The 10181-nt window shown below is 45.9% G+C and overlaps 1 non-coding gene and 1 pseudogene across 1 annotated transcript; both read left to right on the forward strand.

Moving 5' to 3' along the window:
* Window positions 581-988, forward strand: Eloc-ps4 (elongin C, pseduogene 4; annotated as a pseudogene).
* LOC120099054 (U6 spliceosomal RNA) lies at window positions 2467-2575 on the forward strand. The gene has a single exon (XR_005497876.1). It is a non-coding gene; the product is annotated as a U6 spliceosomal RNA (small nuclear RNA).
* The last annotated feature ends 7606 nt before the right edge of the window (window positions 2576-10181 follow it).

Consider the following 10181-nt stretch of genomic DNA (forward strand, 5'->3'; position numbering starts at 1 on the left):
TGAGACCTTATCAGACCCGAAGGTTGAAGTTTAAATGGATAGACAACAGGGACAAGTCAAGAAGTCACATAGACTTGGAAGTTGTAAAAGATCTTTAGATCAACACGGAGCTAGCTCAATCTTTGAGTGGTTGTCTAGGGTGTACAGGGTCCTAGGTTCAATCCCCAGCACATGAAAACATACAGGTAAAGAACAAGAAAACTGAGAAGCATAGAGAAGAAATTAATGAGGAAGGAGGTGAGAGGGACCAGAAGGAGGAAGTTCTTTCTTAGTCATTTCTGGATTAGAAATTGTTCACAGTGGGGCTTGCCTTGAATCCTGCCCAGTCCTCTCAGGAAGCAGAGGCAGGAGGATCTCTCAGTTTGAGGCTATCTTGGTTGTACATAGAGAATTCCAAACCAGCCAGGACTACACAGTGAGACCTTGTCTCAAGAAAAAAGAACCAAGCTAGCACTTCCTTCGGACGCAAGTTACTAGCTGACTGCTTCTCGGCCTCGCCAGGTACCAATCTCCCGAGAGTTGCAGAAAGCGGCTGTGACGCGACGGAAGTAATTCCTTCCTGTGCCCCGGAACCCATGGGGGAAACTAGTAAGTTCCTCTGGGATCAAATAGAATTTTATAAGAACACAATGGATGGAGAGGAGAAAACCTATGATGGCTGTGAAGGCCCTGATGCCATGTATGTGAAATTAATATCTTCTGATGGTCATGAATTTATTGTAAAAAGAGAACATGCATTAACATCAGGAACAATAAAGGCCATGTTGAGTGGTCCAGGTCAGTTTGAGGAGAATGAAACCAATGAGGTCAATTTTAGAGAGATCCCTTCACATGTGCTATCGAAAGTGTGCATGTATTTTACCTACAAGGTCCGCTATACTAACAGCTCCACTGAAATTCCTGAATTCCCAATTGCACCTGAAATTGCACTGGAACTGCTGATGGCCGCGAACTTCTTAGATTGTTAAATAAAATAAATTATAGTAAATAAAAAAAAAAAAAAAAAAAGAACCAAGGTAGGATGTGGTGGTGCATGCCTCTAATCCCAGCACTCAAAGATGAAGACAGGTGGATTTCTGAGTTCAAGGTCAGTCTACAGAGTGAGTTCCAGATAGTCAGGGCTACACAGAGAAACCCTGTTGGGGATTTAGCTCAGTGGTAGAGCACTTGCCTAGCAAGTGCAAGGCCCTGGGTTCTGTCCCCAGCTCCGAAAAAAAAGAAAAAAAATACTTTGTATCAAAAATAACAACAATAATCAATAAACTGTTTAAATAAAGTGCCCTGGAAACTGTGGTTTGAAGGTACAGGTTAATAAGCAGTCCGTACCACAGGCAGGAGACCTGGGAAGAATTCAGTTGGTAAGGCAGCTTGTCAGTGTGTAGGGAGAAACACAGGTAAGATGAGAAAGGGAGAAAACAAGGTAGAAACCCACCCTGAGGTTTGATGGCCTTTTTTGGAGTTAAGGATAGTCATGGTGAATTGCCATATAAGTGCTGGGAACACTTCAGGGGCAAGGAATGCCTCACTGACCACTGAACCACCTCTCTAGTTCCTTCCGCTGTTCACACTGAAATCACCTTCTTCCTATTGTCCTGTGTGTTTCTATTCGGTAAACGTAGCCTTGCGTGTTGTTGATGTTGCTGAAAACTCTGCTTGTCTCCCTGACTAGGGTCAAGCTCCCCTATAGCTAGGGGCGGTCTTGAACTCCTGGTCCTTCTCCTTTCATCTCCTCAAATACTGGAAGCACAGGCATGCATTCCAAAGACCAGTTCTTTTATTTATTTATTAATTTAAAAAATCCCAGTCCTCTGGAGACAGAGGTGGGTGGACCTCTGAGTTGGAGGTCAGCTTGGTCTACAGAGCAAACTCCCGGACATCCAGGAAGACATGGTGAGGCCCTGTCTCAAAAAACAAAACAAAGCACAGCAAAACAAAACAAAAATCATTACATTGATGATGTGGGGGATGGGGTGGGGCTCAGAGTGAAAATAGATTCTTTTCCTCCACTAAGCGTGGGTTCTGGGAATCGAACTTGACTCATCAGGCTTAATTGCTATCAACTGGACCCATGGCACCATCTTACTAGCCCTTATCCGATGAGATTGGAGACGAGGCTTGCTTTCTACACCAGACTGAGTTCAAATTTACTGCAGAACTATGTTAGCCTTCTGACCGCTGGCATTACAGGTGTGAGCCACTGTGTCTTGCTGCCTTCTCAACTTTTCATGTGTGGTGAGCTGAGTCTAAACTCTGGCCTCCTGAATGCCAGGCAAGCACTGAGCTTGCACGTTCTAGTCTTCTATCCCTCTGTTCCCCCTTTTCTCTCACTTTGTAGCTTTGGCTGGCTTGCAACTTTCTTTGCAGATCAAGATACTCACAGAGCTATTCCTGCTTCTGCCTCCCAAGTGCCAGGAATAAAGGCACATACCACCACGTCGGTATATACATATTTTGTTATATACATACATATGTTGTAAATACACACATATTCTTGTTATCTTTGGAATTACAAAGAAAGTTAGCATGAGCCCTATGCAAGGATGACCCCAAAATTCATTAAGTGTTACATATTTTGCTCTTTTCCATCTTAATGGTCGCCTTCAGGGAAACTGAGGCATGATACTATGAATCTGCTGAGCCTTCTCACTCTCCTTCTGTCAGCTCAGCAACTCCCACTCACTGATTTTTTTTTTTTTAAACAGATAATGGCTCCATAACCCAGGTTAGGTTATGATTGGCTATAAACTTGCTAAGTAGCCAAGGCTAGAACTCAGGATTTAGAGCAGGCCACAGAAGCACACTTGGAGGGAGTCACAGCCCCCGACACATTCTCTTGGGATCAGTTTAGAACCTGAATAAGAAAACGTCTTTAGGACCAGCCTGCAGCGGCAGGAGTTTTCCTGAGTGAAGGGAGTATCTTTAGTTATTCTGAGCAATCTTGTTAATCGCTGGGGAGTTTATGTTAAAGAGCTTCGGGGTGGAGCATCCGTAGCCTCTGGGGACTGAGAGTCTGCTAGGAGCAGACAGATTTACTGAATTTGAACCCTCACACCTTTCTTCTAACTTCCTGGAAAGAGGGGGATGGTTGAGACCCCTCAAAGTAGAGCAGGAAGATCTTCTCTGAGTTTCTGAAGCTACTGACCAAGGGAAGGCTGTAGGCCACGAGAGGTCTTGGAAGCCTGGTGGATCTGTTCTGCCTGAGTGTCTTCTTCTGTAAGTAAAGCATGTGGACCTTCCTAGCAAATAATTAAACTTGGGATGGGTGGTGGGTGGGAACCCCTATTTTTGCCTTTCAGAAGCGTGCGCCTGTGTGTGTGTGTGTGTGTGTGTGTGTTTGTGTGTGTACCTGGAGGTGACACACACATTTTTAATCCCAGGAAATAGAGGCAGGCTGGTCTCTTTGTATTCCAGTAACAAGCAAGGTTTTACAAAGAACTTGTTCTTGGACACCCCCCCCCCCCAAAAAAAAAAAGAGGTAGTGTGTGTGTTTGTTCTGCGGTTATCAAGGATGTTCAAGTCCCACTTGTCTTTTGACCTCCAAATGTATACATATCAACTCAACTCTCTCCACTTAATACAATATTAAAATAATCTGAAGGACTAAGTGCTTCTGCCTATTGAGCCATTGCTTCAATTTCTGCCTTAAAATAAAGAGATGTGGAGGCTCTTGCCTGTAATCTCAGGAATGGGAGCTTATGTCTCAAAGGTTTTTGCAGGTTCAAAACTATCTGGAGTAGATTGTAAGTTTCAGGAAAGCCTAGGATACAAAACAAAAGCAGGGCTGGAGAGATGGCTCAGCAGTTAAGAGCACTGACTGGTCTTCCAGAGGGCCTGAGTTCAATTCCCAGTAACCATGTGGTGGCTCACAACCATCTGTAATGGAATCTGAGGCCTTCTGGTGTGTCTGAAGACAGCAACCATGTACTCATCAAACAAATAAACCTAAATAAATAAATAAATAAATAAATAAATAAATAAATAAAAAATAAAATCAACCCGGGCTATTGAGATGGCACAGATAGGATATAGGCGCTTGTGGCCAAGCCTGATGACCATCCATCCGTCAATCCCTGAAACACATGGGGTGGAGTTAGAGAGCTGGTGCCCACATGACCTGACCTCCACACAGGCACACTCCAATTCTCCAAATATGTAAACTAGTATAGAAAATTCTTTCCCAAACAAGGTGATTTATGAGTGGGGAAGTGACTTAGTGGCAGGTTATTTCCTTAAGGTACCAGCTATACTGCAAAAGAAACCAGAAAGACCAAGTAAAACGTAACAATGAAAAGATACTTGAAGTTATTTAAAAGTATCCAATTGTAGCAAGTGGTGGTGGAGCTCGCTGGAGCCATGTTAGCAAGGCCTGCCTGGTGTATACAGGGAATTCAGGCCAACTACCACTACACAGGGAGACCTTGTACCGCCCCCCAAAATAAAAATACAAACGAAAACCCAAGACAACACAGACTCCCAAAACAAACACCCCCCAAAACAAACCCAAAGCAAACAGACAAAAAAACCTTATGAATTGGCTAGCAGAACTAGCGATATTTCTAGAGGTGGCAGAGAAATAAGGTCTGTAACAATTTGAGTGTGAGCATATATGCCTTGGAAGTATGATTAGGATCTGAGTTCAAATCCTACCACACCCATGGTGATGGCTAGGTTTGGTATTAAAGCCTTGTAGTAATAGTAATATTCATGGCAGACATGTTGGTGCATGCTTTTTTTTTTTTTTTGGAGCTGGGGACCGAACCCAGGGCCTTGCACTGAGCTAAATCCCCAACCCCTGGTGCATGCTTTTAATTCTTGCATTTTAATCCCAGGCATAGAGGTGGCTCTCCAGGCCAATCTATTCAGTGAGTTAGCCAGCTAACTCTGCAAAGGGAGACCCCATCTCAAAACTTACGAAGCACAGGGGAAACATAGAAAGTATCACTGAACATCAGTTCTATAACCTGAGCTTTTCTGGAGTCTTAGATGAAGCATCCTAGAGAGGCAAGCCGTCCTAGAAAACACAAGAAGACTCCATCATCTAAAAGTAAGATAAGCCAGGCAGTGATGACCCAGGCCTTTGATCCCAGGAGGCAGAAGCAGGCAGATCTCTGAGTTTGAGGCTAGCCTGATCTACAGAGTTCCAGGACAGCAAGGGCTACACAGAGAAAAACCAAAAAGTAAAACAAAACAAAACAAAACAAAAAACCCATAAAAATAAAAATAAAAACATTCCTATGAGCAACTGGAGAGATGTCTCAGCAGTTAAGAGTACTATTGGCTGCTCTTCCAGAGGTCCTGAGTTCAAATGCCAGCAACCACATGGTACATGGTGGCTCACAACCATGTGCAGTGGGATCCAATGCCCTCTTCTGGTGTGTCTGAAGACAACAACCGTGCACTCATATACATAAAATGAAGCGTATTAAAAAAACTCCTCTGAGGATGAGCTGGGTGGATCTCTGTCTGTGTCCAGAATACGATACCATTTTATGCAAGACTTGAGTATCTTCTAAGGGTCTTGGAACAGTCCCTGGCAGATAAGACTGACTGCATAGCATACTACCCAGTACTGGTACATTGCCAGGGTTGGGGAAAACTCCACACGTCTGGATGCAGACTGTTCAGTTCTGAGATGTGAGTAGAGAAACAAAAACATGTTGGTGGTTTCCTTCATTTGACAGGAAACATTAGAAAAATCCCAGCTCTGGGCGACCTATTGTAAATGGAGCAGTAACTTCCTTTATGTTTTATTATTATTTTTTAATCTTTGGATACATGGCCTTTAGCACTCAGTCCTGCTTTGTCCTTCTCAAGTGCAGGTATTAAGCCTTGGCTTCCCTGGGATTTTTAAATTTGTATTTCTGCCACTTATGAAAAATTGTGGAAGTCAGTTCTCCACAGCTTGGGTTCCAAGGATCAAACTCAGATCTTTACACTTGGGTCAAAGGCACTTATAATCTGACCAATCTCAAAGGCCCAACTTAAGCTTTTTATTCTTTTTTTTTTTTTTTTTTTTTGGTTCTTTTTTTTCGGAGCTGGGGACCGAACCCAGGGCCTTGTGCTTCCTAGGCAAGCGCTCTACCACTGAGCTAAATCCCCAACCCCTTTATTCTTTTTTAAAAAATTAAATTTATTTACATTTCAAATGTTACCTTTTTTTAAAATTAAAGAAAAAAATGCTTCCTTTAAGACATCATCTCACTCTAAAAAGGCTGTCTTGGAAACGAGATTTACCTGAGTTTGCCATAATGTTTGCCTTATCTGTCTAATCACCAATATTCATCACCAATATTCCTAGCACTTTATAGGTAGGGAAGGAGAATTGGTTCAAAGTCATCCAACTTAAGGCTAGCCAAAAAGAAAGGGAAAGAAAGGGAGAGAGAGAGAGAGAGAGAGAGAGAGAGAGAGAGAGAGAGAGAGAGAAAGAGTGTGTGTGTGTGTGTGTGTGTGTGTGTGTGTGTGTGTGTGTCTGGTTTTCTTTTTTCTTCTGTGAAGATTAAATTGGGGTCTCAGTCTTCACCACTGAGCAGAACTCAACAAGAATTGCATTTCTGACTTCCAATCATGTTACTTTTTAATCCCAGCACTCCGAAGGCTGTGGCAGGAAGAGTCCTGCCTTTGAGGGCAGCCTGGGCTACACAGACACTCCCCCCCCCCCCCCCCCCCCGGAGCTGGGGACCGAACCCAGGGCCTTGCGCTAGCTCGCTAGGCAAGCGCTCTACCGCTGAGCTAAATCCCCAACCCCCCAGACACTGTTTTAAAAGCAAAACAAAGTCCTTATAGTTGGTTCCTAGTCAAGAATTAATTTAAACGATTTATTTAGGGTGTAAGGTTGACAGTTTGGGACTATTTCCCCTAACAATCTAGGGACGCTAACTGCTCATAACACTGCAATTCAATCCAGTACAGTTAAAGGCTTAGATTCCCTTGTCTAAGAGCAGACTTGTGGAATAAGAGACAGCTATCTTTTGTTGGGATATGCCTAGTTAGCGGCAGGTTCAAGCCTCAGGGTCGGAATTTCCCTTACTGCATTTTCATTTCCTATAAAGTGATTATTATCACTAATGAGTCCGCGGTCAGTGACTAATAAAAATAAAAATATAGAAGATAAGCATGGCTTATCTGGTTTCTCTTTGGTCTTGAAGTTGGTTTGACACCGCTCAGGCTCAGGTAAGGCTTCAGGATGTTCCTTCACCTGGAAGACCCATCTCGCTTCTGGAAACATTCTTTTTAGAGATACTCTTACTCCCATCACGAAAGACATGGTGGCCTGTAGATTTCAACACTCGACTTTAACCTAATCTAAAGGGGAGGGAGTGGGGACTGAATTTTGGGAAAGGGTAGGAAGGAGTGGACAGAAGGGTCGAGAGGAGTCCGGCTCCGATTTGGGAAAATCCAGCTCGCGTTTTGCCTCTCGCTCAGCGGTACAGGGTCCAGCAAAGGCTGAGCCCCAACTATACTCCTTAAGGTCTGTACTGGGAGACGCCGCTGCTCTAGGGGGGTTGCGGGCACTGACCTGGCCGGGAGTACCCGCGCACTACGCTCGTGGGACACTGTGCACACTACAACTGGTGTGTACAACCCCGGGGTCTGTACTCGCCCCTGGACGCCCTCTCCCTCCGTAGCCATGCACCTCTACCTGGCTCTCCAACGGGGACATTTGCGGAGTAGCTCCCCACCCCGGGTGCTTGGGCCCTGACCGTGCCGGATGGTAAGTGTCCATCCTAGGCCCGCCCGAACTCCTTGGCGCATGCCGCAGCCCCAGGCTCCAAAGTTACGCGGACGAAGACCAGCTGGAAAGTTTGCTCAAGGGTTGGTGCAGGCTTGGAGCAGGGGCAACCCGCGCTGCTCTCGGATCCAGAGGCGGCTTAGGGTGAGCTGGGGCTGCAGCAAAGAGCAGGGGTGCTGGGAGAGGGCGCTACTCTGCGACGGGACCGGGTTGGGGGGCGGATCTCTCCTGGGCTGGGACTATGCACCCAGCGATGCTGGCTGAAGACTCGTGCGAGCCAACTCCGCGCCGCGACCCCCTACCCCGGACCGCTCCCGGTATTTTGTGGCGGGTGGCTAACAAAGATCCCGGCGGGGAACCTTACAGCAATCCGCAGAAAGCTTAGCTTTCGCTCGGAACGGTTCGCATGGGGAGCCCCAGACTCGGGATCTACTGGAAATCCTGCAGGGAAACGCATGTGTGGCCTCTGGGAGGTCCCTGGTCAGGAGTTCTCAGAGCCAGCCACTTTGAGAAAGTCCTGGTGTCTTAGCCTGAAGGGAGGAGAGAGCTTTCGCTAGCTGCGAGTGGAGAGTGAGAGCTGTCGCGTGCAGAAGTGTCTCCCGCGTTCGATCAAACCCCATCCTCCGCGGAGGAACCCTAGGGAGAGGGGTTGCTGAGGTTCCTCTTTGGGAGTACAGGCGACCAGGAGGTCTGGGGATGGCTGGCCCGAAATTGGGAGGTTCTAGAAGAAGCAAGAACAGGGGAAGTAGGATGTGTTGCCAGTGAGTTCTGCGAAAGCCTTTGGAGTGCCACTGGCTGGGTCTGGGATCCTAAAGAGGGAACTGAGTGAGGTTGTCTGTGTGCGCGCAGCGGCCGAGTGCCTAAGCTTGCTCGTGCTGCACGTGAGCTTCGGGCCCCCGCCAGGACTGAAGTGACCACCGCCTACTCCGCGGGGCAAGGAAGCAAATCTCCCTTTCTCCGGAGGGGTGTTCTTGCCTATTGATAATCCCAGCGCTGGGGAGGCAAAGGCAGATAGATCTCCGTGAGTTACAGGACAGCCAGGGTTGCGTAGTGAGACCAGTCTCAAAGACGAAAAAGCAACTTCCCTTTCTCTTACTCTCTCACTCACCACCAGTGTTCGCTCACAGGACTGGGTCAGGAAAGAATTGTCCTGCTCCAGTTACCCTTAATGAACTGAACTGGGTCCGTTTCTGATCCAATAAAATTAATGTGACTCCAAGAAAAAACTTACTGTTGGAGCAAGAGTAAGAATTCCCAGCCTCCCCCAACCCCCACAACTCTTTCCAAGTGAACCTTAGTCCCCAGGGGCTTTAAATGAGCTTCATTTTACCTCCTTAATGACTGGTTAGTGAAGAAATGTTTGCAAGACTTTCCAGACCTTGGGGCGAGGAAATGACTAGCACACGAGGTTGGTTTGGTGGGGAGCTGCATGCGCACCCCCATGGATTGCAGTATGGGGCGCCATAGAGCAGCCCATCCCCTCAGGTGTTGGTTTCTTTAGGCAAAAACAATTTAGAAATATGCTTAACTACACACAATTGAATATAGTTAATTAGGTATTTATGACTACAGAGAAGCTTAATGCTTGCAGACCAGCCGCTGTCTGTTTTAAAGAATTTAACTGCGGTAAGGTGTTATTCTACTCTAGGCTGACTTGACCCTTACTGCCAGAAAGTGGCCTTGAATTTATGACTACTCCAGCTTCAGTCTCCTGAATATTGGGATTACAGATATGCACTCTCCACCTGGTATTCCGGTATCCCTCTGTTGACCTCCCGGTGATACTCCTGCCTCACTCAGTCTGAGTTCCTAGATTATGTGATTGCAGATCTTGATTGACTACATAGGGGAATGCCCATGTTTTCATTTCTCCAATTAAGAGGTTTTAATTGGGGTCTTTTTAAAATAAACATTTGGAGGAATAGGATACAGTCTTTAGTAGGCTGGACTTAACAACTGTAGCACTCAACATTTTAATGAGTTAACTATTGCTCTCCGCAGAAGGGGTGGGTCAGAGGTTTGGAGACACCCTCCTCACCCTTTGTGTCTTCCTTATCTAGTTTCTTCCCCTCCCCCACCTTCTGGACACATCCTGTCTCCTTCATTTCTTTTTCCTCTTTGTCCTTAAAAAAAAATTTTTTTTTAAACCTGTAGGTCATTTGATTCTCCTTCCCCCACCCGACCTCGGCTCTCATCGTCTCGGTTGTCTTTTAACTCCTTACATTGTTCCTGTGAATTCTTGACTTTGCTCAGTCATTTGGATTTCTATCATTTCACCTGTAAAAATGTATAAAATACTGTTCCTTGGCCTTTTGCTGTTCTTACATGGTCTGGCTTTTGGAAGAGCCTTTTAACCTCCGTTTTCCCCTGTTCTTTTCCATTATTTGTGTCCCCCACACCCCGCTCTGTGGGGTGTCGGGTGTTTTACATATGGAAGGAGCCAGCTTTCTGC

This window comes from Rattus norvegicus, chromosome 20 (genome assembly GCF_036323735.1).
Source record: "Rattus norvegicus strain BN/NHsdMcwi chromosome 20, GRCr8, whole genome shotgun sequence".
NCBI classification, from domain to species: domain Eukaryota; kingdom Metazoa; phylum Chordata; class Mammalia; order Rodentia; family Muridae; genus Rattus; species Rattus norvegicus.